Source organism: Gossypium hirsutum, chromosome A13, assembly GCF_007990345.1.
Source record: "Gossypium hirsutum isolate 1008001.06 chromosome A13, Gossypium_hirsutum_v2.1, whole genome shotgun sequence".
Taxonomy (NCBI): domain Eukaryota; kingdom Viridiplantae; phylum Streptophyta; class Magnoliopsida; order Malvales; family Malvaceae; genus Gossypium; species Gossypium hirsutum.
Window position 1 is genome coordinate 36,828,855 of NC_053436.1, and position 12,964 is coordinate 36,841,818.

The window sequence follows — 12,964 nt, forward strand, 5'->3', positions numbered from 1 at the left end:
GTCGTTAAGTTTGTATTATCTGACACAAATTACATGTTTGCTTGACTGGCTTAGTGATTTGAGTGGGTTTGGGAGTATTTTAGAAGCTTGAGTTTAAGTCTTGGCTGTTGTTAATTTTCAGTATTGCTCTTAAATGAATCTGGACACTGTCATATAGGCCTTACAAATAATAGTGCTTGTTTTATGACACAAAAAGAGCGTGTGGTCTAGTGGAAGGGTGACGTGTTGCTTCTGCTGGGGGACTTGAGTTCGAGTCCTGGGTTGCACAATGGAGTAATTATATTACTGTTGAGCTAGGTAGGTAGTGGAGTTGGACTGAGACTCTGAGGTTGAATTGGTCATGAGAGTTTGAATAGAGTTTGAATGGGATGTTGGAGTGTTTTGTGCAGAAAATCAGGGAGAGATATTAGGAGAAAATCAAGGAGTTCGAGGGTGTGGATGTAGTTGTACCGAATTGGGTTTCTAGCTACTCAGAATTTCGGCTGTAACTCTTTTGGGGGAGTATTCCTCGTTTCAGTTTCTCATTTTGGCATTTTTCTTTTGCATTTTTTCTCTTTGGCCGAATATTTTTGGTCCATAAAAACGTAAATCGCACTTTGGTCAATTGCTGGTAAGCTGAGTGCTTCTTTGTACCATTCAGGTTTGTGATATTTTATCCTTCGATTTTTTTCTCCTAGCCGAATCTCTCTTGTAACACCCCAAACCCGGCCTAAACGTTATGGCCGGATCTTACGTGCCACATCGAAGTGTTCAAAACATTTTATATTGTTGATCTAGAAAAAAACTTACTTAGTGTTTTCAAAGATAATTTCATTGCAGGTTAAAGTGAATGGAAGCTGTGCACCAGGTAGGAAACCGGGAAAAAGGAGGTGAGTCCATCGGACTGCTTAAGTACCAAGCTTCCTTCGGATCCAATCCTAGACATGCACACCGCCATTGCCACACCTTAACGTCATGCATATTTCCAGGAAACCAATTTGATTAAGTCCTTTTTAGGAAAGTGATTACTTTTGGAAAATATTTTCATTGCGGAAGCTTTGCTTGTTGTCGTGTTATTTTGAAATCAATTATTGTTCTTGAAAACACGCCCTAAAGCTATCCAATTCCAACAGTTAAATATAAGTAATACCTACCTTAATAAAACATATTAAAACTATCAAAAAAGATAATTAAGCGGCCTTATTACAATTTTAAAAAAACCCAAAACTTAAACGTAAATAAAAAGGATGTCCGGTTCACCAGAATAAAATCAACTTGCAGAACGTGTGGCCACTCCGAATCCCTCACAGCTCCAAGCCCACTATGGTTGGGGATTACCTGCGTGGATGAAAATAAAAGGGTGAGTTTGGGGAAACTCAGTGTGTAAATTAACCCAAGCATCGCCTATATCGGCTCAAACCACAGAAACAGAATAAGTTGGCCTTAGCCCAGAACAGAAGTCAGAATATAGCCCATATGCCCATAACAGATCAGAACAGATATTACATGTTTATGCAAAACCCAACCCATATCCAACCATATGCACCCCCATACCAACCTTTCACCATGTGGGGAGACTACTCGACCCACCCAACCGCTACATGCCACAGAAATATGCAGCATGGCTGCCAGAACAGATAATGTGACAGAGTCACTAGATACAGATAATCGTGGCAGAGCCACCAGAACAGATATATGTGGCAAAGCCACCAGATCAGATAATTATGGCATAGCCACCAGGACGCTTCCTCCATAATATAACCCATGTCCCCATGCAACAGATATACAATCATGGCATACATCAAACAGAATCAGATCATGCTTTTCAGTCAAAAGTACCCCTAGGGGTATAATGGTAATTTTGCACCTAGGGGTATAACAATAATTTTCCATACATAAGGGTATAATAGTAATTTTCCATACATAGGGGTATTCAAGTAATTTCAGTATTCTTAAGGTTTTCATGCATAACATAGCCATTTACGTACGACTAGAAATACTTACCGCGTTTTCTTACCGAATTGGGCTCGATGGCCCATTCTCCCGATTTTGGCCTATTAAGCCCAAAAACATCGAAATGCACGGAAACGTGCACTTTGCAATCTTATCACTTTAGTTTACCATATACATCAAACTATTAATCTCACGAGCATTCGCACACTTGCAAGTTCTCAAAATACCGGCTTTTCAGCTTTTCCCGATCTAGTCTATAAGAGGGTGTCAGTTACACACCTGTCTGCAACGATATGCTGACGAGATCCACACATGAACTGCCTACAATTGGATTACTAACACGTTAATCTAACTATCGAAAATGAACTACGTATCAACCCCTTACCACATTCGGCCAAAAACGCCTTAGGCACTACCAATCCTACCTTTGCCGAAATTAGCGATTATGTCTAGATCCAGTCATTCCACTTGTCCAAGCCTTCGATCAGCAGCCTCTAGATCCCACTATTATCAAAATAAAATAGTTATAACAACCCTTAGAGCTACAAACCCAAATCGACAGCCTCCCTAACCTTTAGGAGTTTCAGCTTTTTTTAAAACCTGAAATAAAGATTAAGTTCAAAAACTTACCACCAGTTCCTTCAGCCAATGTGTGACAGCCCTAAATTGACCCTAGTCGGAAAGTGGTTTCGGGACCACGAAACCGAGTCTTATAAGTAATTAAAGGTTATATTTTGTGTTTAAGATGTGCGTAAATGCTTATGTGATAGTTCCATACTTTAATTTGGTCAGTGTATGTGAAATTTATTAGTAGGGACTTATGTGAGACAATTTAGAAATATGCTAGGCAAGTGTTCAAGTGGCCTATTAATATATGTGGGAAAGTGCTTGCCCTTGCATGTCAAATTAGCCAAATTAAAGCATAGTGGCCGGCCATGCTATGGGTGGAAACATGTCACAAACATGTTATGTTAGTGATGTATGTTAGGAAAAATAAAATAAGGAGCATGGTAATAAAATAATGAAAGGGAATATGATGAAAAAAAAGAAATAATGTGTGTGATTGTTTCCCCCCCTTTTGCCGTGAATGGAAGAAAGAAAACAAAAAAAAGTGTTCATCCTTGAACATCTTTGGCCTAATAGAAGAAAGAAAGGAAGGGAATGAGCTTGGAGAAAATAGGCTATGGAGGCTCACTAGATTAAGGTATGTTTAATGTTGCTTTGAAAGTTTATACATCCCTTGGATGATTGGTCTAAATTCTAACTATCTCATGGATGGATTTGGGATTATTAGAGAGTTAGTATTCAACTAAGAGGCTTCAAAAGTTGTAGTTGAAGCCTTGAGACTATTAGCATGTTAGCTATATGGATGTGTTATGATGCTTGAGGTGTTAGGTTAATTTGAACTCATCACCAAGTTCTTTAAGCAATCCAAGCTAAAAGTTTCGGTATTGAGGTATCTTGAGCATTCGGCCATGGTAGGAAGTAGAGGGGAAATATGGTTGTTGTTGGATGAAGTAGGGTCTAACAAATGAGCACATATGTGCATTAGATGCTAGATGGAGGAGAATCGGCTAGCAAGTTGTGTGCTAAGGCCGAATATAATTTTGTATATTAATGAGTAATGCATGTGTTGAATTGATGGAAAGGGAGAGGATGCTTTAATAGTGTATATATGTGTATTAGCCAAGTTTTGAACTTGAAACAAAATGGGGTTTAGTCAATACAAGTGACCATACTTGTAGAATGTATTAAGTGTTGCAATCGGCCTCAGCATAGACATGTATGTTCGGCCACATGAATGAGTACATAAGTTGATGTGTATGTTCGACCATAGGTAAGCATATTGATGGCTTTACCTTGACTTAGAAATTCGGCTAAGGGAAAATATTAGCTAATATGTTGAATTCGATTCGTGATTTCATACATATGTGACTCTAATGTCTAATGTATATATGGGCTAAGTACCTTGAGCTTCTCTTTTGATGTTCGAATTAATTGTATTAAATTGCTTAATGTGATTAAAAATGCGTATGACCATTTTGTATTTGAGCTAAAGGTGGCCATATGACCCATCAAATTCATTGTCATGTTCGGCCATAAGCTAGCATAATGAGACTTTACTAAGTTAAATTTGTTTGAATTAGCTCAAGAGCTTAGAGGACCAAATTTGGATAAGGGAAAGGAAAAAGTGATCGAATAGCCGCCGAAATCGTTCGACAATATCCGAGGTAAGTTTTTGAGTAATGGAGCTTAGATTATGATTCGATTAGATTATGTCTTGAGTAAATCAAAATCATGCTCTTTGTATGCGGCTATTGAGCCGAAATTTGTAAGTGTGATAAGTGTTTTGTGTTTGAGCTTTGGTAATGAAAATGAAATATGGATGTGTCATGATTATTGATATATGTGCATGGTTATTTGAATGATATCCGGGCTAAGTCCCGAAGGCATTTGTGCTAGCAATTATAACCGGGCTAAGTCCCAAAGGCATCTGCGCGAGTTACTAAATCCGGACTAAGTCCTGAAGGCATTTGTGCGAGTTACTAAATCCGGACTAAGTCCCGAAGGCAATTGTGCGAGTTACTCTAACCGGGCTATGTCCCAAAGGCATTTGAGCGAGTAATTATATCCGGTTAAATTCCGAAGGTACGTGATTTGGGAATGAGCGATCTGCTGTAATAATTTCAATTAATACGCTCGTAAAATCCCAGCGATGAGGTATGTTTCGTATGTGCTTTGAATTAGTTGATCCCTTACAAATAAGTATTCGCTCAGTTGATAAATGAGCTACCGGCCTTTGGCTATGTTGATCTTTTGTGTATGAATATAAGGGTTGGTAATGTGAAGTAAGTATGATATTGAGAATTTGTGCATGTCAAATTATCCATTTAGCCATATGAATGCTACATTTTAGTTGTGTCAAATTTTATGGCTCAAAACTTACTAAGCATTAAATGCTTACTCTGCTTCTGTAAATCTTTGTTTTATAGATTTTGGTTCTTCAGCTATCGGACTCGGGATTTTTGAAGTCGAAGTCAGCCACACTATCAAAGCCCTTTTGGTACACTTTTGGTTGAACTTTGAAATGGCATGTATAGGACACCCCCTTTTTGTTATTAGTCAAGTACTTTGGTGTTGTATATATTTGGATAGCCATGCGAAAATGGCTTATATATATTTTGAGCATAATGTTATAATCATCTTGAATGTATATGTTCATTAAGAGGCATGGAAATTTTTCGCAACGATTAGCCATTAGAATGGTTCATCATGATTATATTTTGGGCCATATATGCTAAAGGGCTAGTTGAATCATGGAAACTATGAAATAGGTAAAGTCTACCTTAAAGGCAGATGCGGACAGCAGCAGTGATGTAGATTTTAAAAATCACTAAAAATAGTATGAATAAAATTAAATAGTGAGTAAATTATGTAATCAAACCTTGATGAATCTAATTTCACATGGAAGAAACGAAACGATCATATGAGTAGTATGTTAAGAGATATTTAGGTTTTCGCGAAACAGGGCCAGAACGGTTTCTGGATTCCCTGTTCCGACTTTGGAAATTAATTATAAATTAACCAGAGACATTTAGAAGTCATGCTATATATGTATAGATTCCTTTTTGAGTCTAGTTTCTATAAAAACAAACGACATCAGTATTGAAGCTCTGTACAGGGAGATATCTAAGTCGTAATTCATGAAGGTCAGTGTAGTCGAACCCTGAAACAGGGGAGACTTTAACTAATAAACTGTACGAATTGGCTTGACCAAAAATACTAGAAAAAATTTTTTTAGATGGATATATGAGTCTAGTTTCAGGAAAAATTTACGGAACTGGTTTTCGAGTTTTGGAACTTGAGATATGATTTTTAAGGTGACAGTGACGCAGTTAGCCAGCTCGTCTGGAAATTTAAAATGGACTGTACAAATAAGTGAGTTAAGTCTGCGAACCCCTCGTGTCTGACTCCGGCAACGGTCTCGGGTACGGGGTGTTACAATTTTATTGGTATCAGAGCTACGGTTTAGTCGATTCTAGGACTACCGTAATGCGTTTGGGTCTAGCTATACATGCCATTTTATGTGATTATTTGATAGTGTGGTGATTTCTGACATTGCAAATATGTTTATTTATAGTAATGGATCCCGATCCCAACCGAGCGGTAGCTGATGATCTTGAGAGTGTAGCGCCTGCTCCCGCACAAGGGACAGTGCCGGCGGACTCTCAACCTACTGCTAGTAATCCGAATGATGAAGCTAGACAAGCTTTTTATAGCGTGATGAATGATTGGTTCAACCAATACATTCGAACTAATACGGCTGTTCCACAACCTCCATTCTCGACTAATACCACCCCCGCACCTACAATACCTTCGGTAACTGACCAAATAAGGTCGAATAAGCCCCTAGTTGACAGAATCCGAAAACACGGGGCTACTGAATTTAAAGCTACGGACAGCGATGATGCCGAGCAAGCGAAATTTTGGTTGGACAACACTATCCGGGTACTCGATGAGCTATCTTGCACACCCGATGAGTGCCTAAAGTGTACTATCTCCTTGCTACGTGATTCTGCCTACTATTGGTGGAATACGTTGACTTCTGTTGTGCCCAGAGAGCAAGTAACTTGGGAGTTTTTCCAAACCGAGTTTCGAAAGAAGTATATCAGTCAGAGATTCATTGATCAAAAATGGAAGGAATTTCTTGAACTTAAACAAGGTTCCCTGTCGGTTACCGACTATGAACGAAAATTTGGAAGGCTTAGCCGGTACGCGCGGGAATGCATTTCTTCAGAAGCCGTGATGTGTAAACGTTTCGAGGATGGGCTGAATGATGATATAAAGTTGTATGTTGGCATTTTGGAAATCCGAGAATTTGTGGCACTTGTCCGAGCGGGCTTGCAAAGCTGAGGAGCTTAGTATGGAGAAAAGAAAAGCTGAGGTGGAAGCAAAGGAGTTTCGTAAGAGGTCTTCGGGGAAGCCCTTCCCACAGTCATCGAAGAAATTTAGAGATGGCTTAGGCCGATCTAGAGACACTTCGGGCTTATCTAGACGAGATCGCGATCGACCCCCTGTGAGTGCACGAGTCACTTCGGTCGCCAGTGTTGGAAATGATCGTTGAGACAGAACGGAGTGTCAGTATTGTGGTAAATGGCACTCGGGGAGTTGTAGATTCCATGACCGCTCCTGTTACAAGTGCGGGTCAGTTGACCACTTCATTAAAGATTGCCCGAGGTTGTCTGAACAGAATGCAAATCAGAGTGGGAAACCGGGTGCTACCACTGCTCGAGGTAGACCATCTAGAAATACGGGCAATGCTAGTGGTGGTCAGAGAGGATCTAGGGATGCTACGACCAGATCTGAGGCTCGTGCTCCTGCTAGGGCTTATGCGATACGCGCACGCGAGGATGCTTCCTCGCCAGATGTTATTACCGGTACTTTTACTCTCTTTGATACTAATGTGATTGCTTTGATTGACCCTGGTTCTACTCATTCTTATATATGTGAAACCTTAGCATCCAGTAAGACTTTACCTATTGAGTCTACTGGGTTCGTAATTCGGGTGTCAAATCCCTTGGGTCATTACGTGCTTGTCGACAAAGTGTGTAAGAAATGTCCCCTAGTAATTCGAGGTTCCTGTTTTCTGACGGACTTGATGCTTTTGCCGTTTGATGAATTTGATGTTATCCTCGGTTTAGATTGGTTAACCGTGCATGATGCGGTTGTGAATTGCAAAAGCAAGACTATTGATTTGAGGTACGCAAATAACGAGATAATCCGAGTTGAGTCTATGGACTTAAAGGGGTTGCCAGTTGTAATATCATCAATGTTGGCCCAGAAATATGTAAGAAAGGGGTGCGAAGCATACCTTGCGTATGTACTTGATGACAAAGAGTTAGAAAAGAAACCCGAATCTGTGCCAGTGGTTTGTGAATACCCGGATGTTTTTCCCAAGGAATTACCGGGTTTACCACCTATTCGGGAGGTAGAGTTTGGCATTGAGCTTGTACCTGGGACTACGCCGATTTCGATAGCTCCGTATCGTATGGCACCAACCGAGTTAAAAGAGTTGAAAGCTCACTTGCAAGAATTGACGGATAGAGGTTTCGCTCGACCAAGTTTCTCACCTTGGGGTGCACCAGTATTGTTTGTGAAAAAGAAGGACGGAACCATGAGGTTGTGCATTGATTATCGTCAGCTGAATAAAGTGACGATAAAGAATAAATATCCGTTACCGCGTATTGATGATTTGTTTGATCAACTAAAGGGAGCCTCAGTGTTTTTAAAGATAGATTTGAGATTGGGTTATTACCAGTTGCGAATTCGAGATTCGGATATACCCAAAACTGCTTTCAGAACGAGATACGGCCACTACGAGTTCTTAGTGATGCCGTTTGGGCTCACTAATGCCCCTGCGGTATTTATGGATTTGATGAATCGGATCTTCAGACAGTATTTGGACCGGTTCGTAGTTGTGTTCATTGATGACATTTTGGTCTATTCAAGAGATGAGACCGAACATGCTGAGCACCTGAGATTAGTGTTGCAAATTTTACGGGATAAGCAGTTATATGCTAAGTTCAGTAAGTGTGAGTTCTGGTTAAGAGAGGTTAGCTTCTTGGGTCATGTGGTATCCGCATCGGGTATTCGAGTTGATCCGAGCAAAATTTCAGCCATACTTAACTGGAAGCCTCCGAGAAATATTACTGAGGTTCGGAGCTTTTTGGGACTTGCCGGTTACTACCGACGGTTTGTAAAAGGTTTCTCGATGATAGCCACACCAATGACGAAGCTACTTTAAAAAGATGTTAAGTTCGAATGGACGGAAAAATGTCAGAAAAGTTTTGATCAACTGAAAACTTATTTGACCGAAGCTCCAATTCTGGTGCAACCCGAATCAGGCAAAGAGTTTGTCATTTATAGTGATGCCTCCCTACTTGGGTTGGGTTGCGTATTGATGCAAGAAGGTCGAGTTGTGGCCTATGCGTCGAGACAATTAAAGCCACATGAGAAAAATTATCCGACCCATGATCTCGAACTAGCTGCCATCGTATTCGCTTTGAAAATATGGCGACACTACTTATGTGGTGAGAAGTGCCATGTATTTTCAGATCACAAAAGTCTCAAATATTTGATGACTCAAAGAGACGTAAATCTGCGACAAAGATGTTGGCTCGAGTTGTTGAAAGATTATGAGCTTGTCATTGACTATCACCCTGGAAAGGCTAATGTGGTTGCGGATGCCTTAAGTCGTAAATCACTATTTGCCTTACGAGCGATGAATGTACACTTGTCTGTTCTATCCGACAATGTGATAGTGGCGGAATTAAAGGCCAAACCATTGTTGATTCATCAAATTCGTGAAGCTCAAAAAGTCGATGATGAATTGGTTGCCAAACGGGCTGAATGTGTTCCGAATATAGAATCAGAGTTTCAAATTGATGACGACGATTGTTTGAGGTTCCGAAGTCGTTTGTGTGTTCCAAGAAATTCAGAACTCATTTCGATGATTCTGAACGAAGCTCATTGTAGCCAAATGTCAGTTCACCTGGGGAGTACGAAAATGTACAACGATCTGAGACGTCAGTTTTGGTGGCATGGTATGAAACGAGACATTTCCGATTTTGTTTCGAAGTGTTTAATATGTCAGTAAGTAAAGGCGGAACATCAAGTGCCTACGGGTTTACTTCAGTCGATCATGATACCTGAATGGAAATGGGATCGAGTCACGATGGATTTTTTGTCTGGGTTGCCATTGTCGACAAGTAAGAAAGATGCGATTTGGGTTGTTGTTGATAGACTGACTAAGTCGGCTCACTTTATCCCCGTACGCACGAATTTTTCATTGGATAAACTAGCTGAATTGTATGTTTCTCAGATTGTGAGATTACACGGGGTACCTATTTCTATCGTGTCGGATAGAGATCCGAGATTCACCTTGCGATTTTGGAAGAAATTGCAAGAAGCTTTGGGTACCAAGTTGCATTTTAGCACCGCTTTCCATCCCCAAACCGATGGTCAATCCGAGCGGATAATTCAGATACTTGAGGATATGCTGAGATGTTGCATCCTTGAGTTTAGTGGTTCATGGGAACGGTACTTACCTTTGATTGAATTCGCTTACAACAATAGTTTTCAATCAAGTATTAAGATGGCACCCTACAAGGCTTTGTACGGGCGTAAATGCCGTACGCCATTGTTTTGGACCGAGCTCGGTGAAAGTAAAATTTTCGGAGTGGATTCGATTAAAGATGCTGAACAAAAAGTAAAAATAATTCGTGAAAGTCTGAAGGCAGCATCAGATCGTCAAAAGTCGTATGCGGATTTAAAACGAAGAGATATTGAGTATCAGGTGGGAGACAAAGTGTTTCTTAAGGTCTCACCTTGGAAAAAATTACTCAGATTTGGCCGTAAGGGCAAACTGAGTCCGAGGTTCATAGGGCCATATGAAGTATCCGAACGAATTGGTCTAGTTGCGTATAGATTGATTTTGCCCCCTGAACTTGAAAGGATTCACGACGTCTTTCATGTTTCGATGCTTCGACGTTATAGATCTGATCCATCACACATAATTAATCAATCAGAGGTTGAAATTCAATCCGATATGAGTTATGAAGAAGAACCAATTTGTATCCTAGCTCGTGAAGTGAAAAAGTTGCGAAACAAAAGGGTTCTGTTAGTAAAAGTGTTATGGCTGAAACACGGAATCGAAGAAGCTACTTGGGAAATCGAGAACTCTATGAAGGAACGATACCCAAACCTATTTACCGGTAAGATTTTCGGGGACGAAAATTTCTTAAGTGGGGGAGAGTTGTGACAACCCTAAATTGACCCAAGTCGGAAAGTGGTTTCGGGACCACGAAACCGAGTCTTATAAATAATTAAAGGTTATATTCTGTGTTTATGATGTGCGTAAATGCTTGTGTGATAGTTCCATACTTTAATTTGGTCAGTGTATGTGAAATTTATTAGTAGGGACTTATGTGAGACAATTTAGAAATATGCTAGGCAAGTGTTCAAGTGGCCTATTAATATATGTGGGAAAGTGCTTGTCCTTGCATGTCAAATTAGCCAAATTAAAGCATAGTGGCCGGCCATGCTATGGGTGGAAACATGTCACAAACATGTTATGTTATTGATGTATGTTAGGAAAAATAAAATAAGGAGCATGGTAATAAAATAATGAAAGGGAATATGATGAAAAAGAAAAAAGAAAGAATGTGTGTGATTGTTTCCCCCCCTTTTGCCGTGAATGGAAGAAAGAAAACAAAAAAAAGTGTTCATCCTTGAACATCTTTGGCCTAATAGAAGAAAGAAAGGAAGGGAATGAGCTTGGATAAAATCGGCTATGGAGGCTCACTAGATTAAGGTATGTTTAATGTTGCTTTGAAAGTTCATACATCCCTTGGATGATTGGTCTAAATTCTAACTATCTCATGGATGGATTTGGGATTATTAGAGAGTTAGTATTCGACTAAGAGGCTTCAAAAGTTTTAGTTGAAGCCTTGAGACTATTAGCATGTTAGCTATATGGATGTGTTATGATGCTTGAGGTGTTAGGTAAATTTGAACTCATCACCAAGTTCTTTAAGCAATCCAAGCTAAAAGTTTCGGTATTGAGGTATCTTGAGCATTCGGCCATGGTAGGAAGTAGAGGGGAAATATGGTTGTTGTTGGATGAAGTAGGGTCTAACAAATGAGCACATATGTGCATTAGATGCTAGATAGAGAAGAATCGGCTAGCAAGTTGTGTGCTAAGGCCGAATATAATTTTGTATATTAATGAGTAATGCATGTGTTGAATTGATGGAAAGGGAGAGGATGCTTTAATAGTGTATATATGTGTATTAGCCAAGTTTTGAACTTGAAACAAAATGTTGATACAAGTGACCATACTTGTAGAATGTATTAAGTGTTGCAATCGGCCTCAGCATAGACATGTATGTTCGGCCACATGAATGAGTACATAATTTGATGTGTATGTTCGGCCATAGGTAAGCATATTGATGGCTTTACCTTGACTTAGAAATTCGGCTAAGGGAAAATATTAGCTAATATGTTGAATTCGATTCGTGATTTCGTACATATGTGACTCTAATGTCTAATGTATACATGGGCTAAGTACCTTGAGCTTCTCTTTTGATGTTCGAATGAATTGTATTAAATTGCTTAATGTGATTAAAAATGCGTATGACCATTTTGTATTTGAGCTAAAGGTGGCCATATGACCCATCAAATTCATTGTCATGTTCGGCCGTAAGCTAGCATAATGAGACTTTACTAAGTTAAATTTGTTTGAATTAGCTCAAGAGCTTAGAGGACCAAAGTTGGATAAGGGAAAGGAAAAAGTGATCGAATAGCCGCCGAAATCGTTCGACAACATCCGAGGTAAGTTTTTGAGTAATGGAGCTTAGATTATGATTCGATTAGATTATGTCTTGAGTAAATCAAAATCATGCTCTTTGTATGCGGCTATTGAGCCGAAATTTGTAAGTGTGATAAGTGTTTTGTGTTTGAGCTTTGGTAATGAAAATGAAATATGGATGTGTCATGATTATTGATATATGTGCATGGTTATTTGAATGATATCTAGGCTAAGTCCCAAAGGCATTTGTGCTAGCAATTATAACCGGGCTAAGTCCCGAAGGCATCTGCGCGAGTTACTAAATCCGGACTAAGTCCTGAAGGCATTTGTGCGAGTTACTAAATCCGGACTAAGTCCTGAAGGCAATTGTGCGAGTTACTCTAACCGGGCTATGTCCCAAAGGCATTTGAGCGAGTAATTATATCCGGTTAAATTCCGAAGGTACGTGATTTGGGAATGAGCGATCTGCTGTAATAATTTCAATTAATACGCTCGTAAAATCCCAGCTATGAGGTATGTTTCGTATGTGCTTTGAATTAGTTGATCCCTTACAAATAAGTATTCGCTCAGTTGATAAATGAGCTACCGGCCTTTGGCTATGTTGATCTTTTGTGTATGAATATAAGGGTTGGTAATGTGAAGTAAGTATGATATTGAGAATTT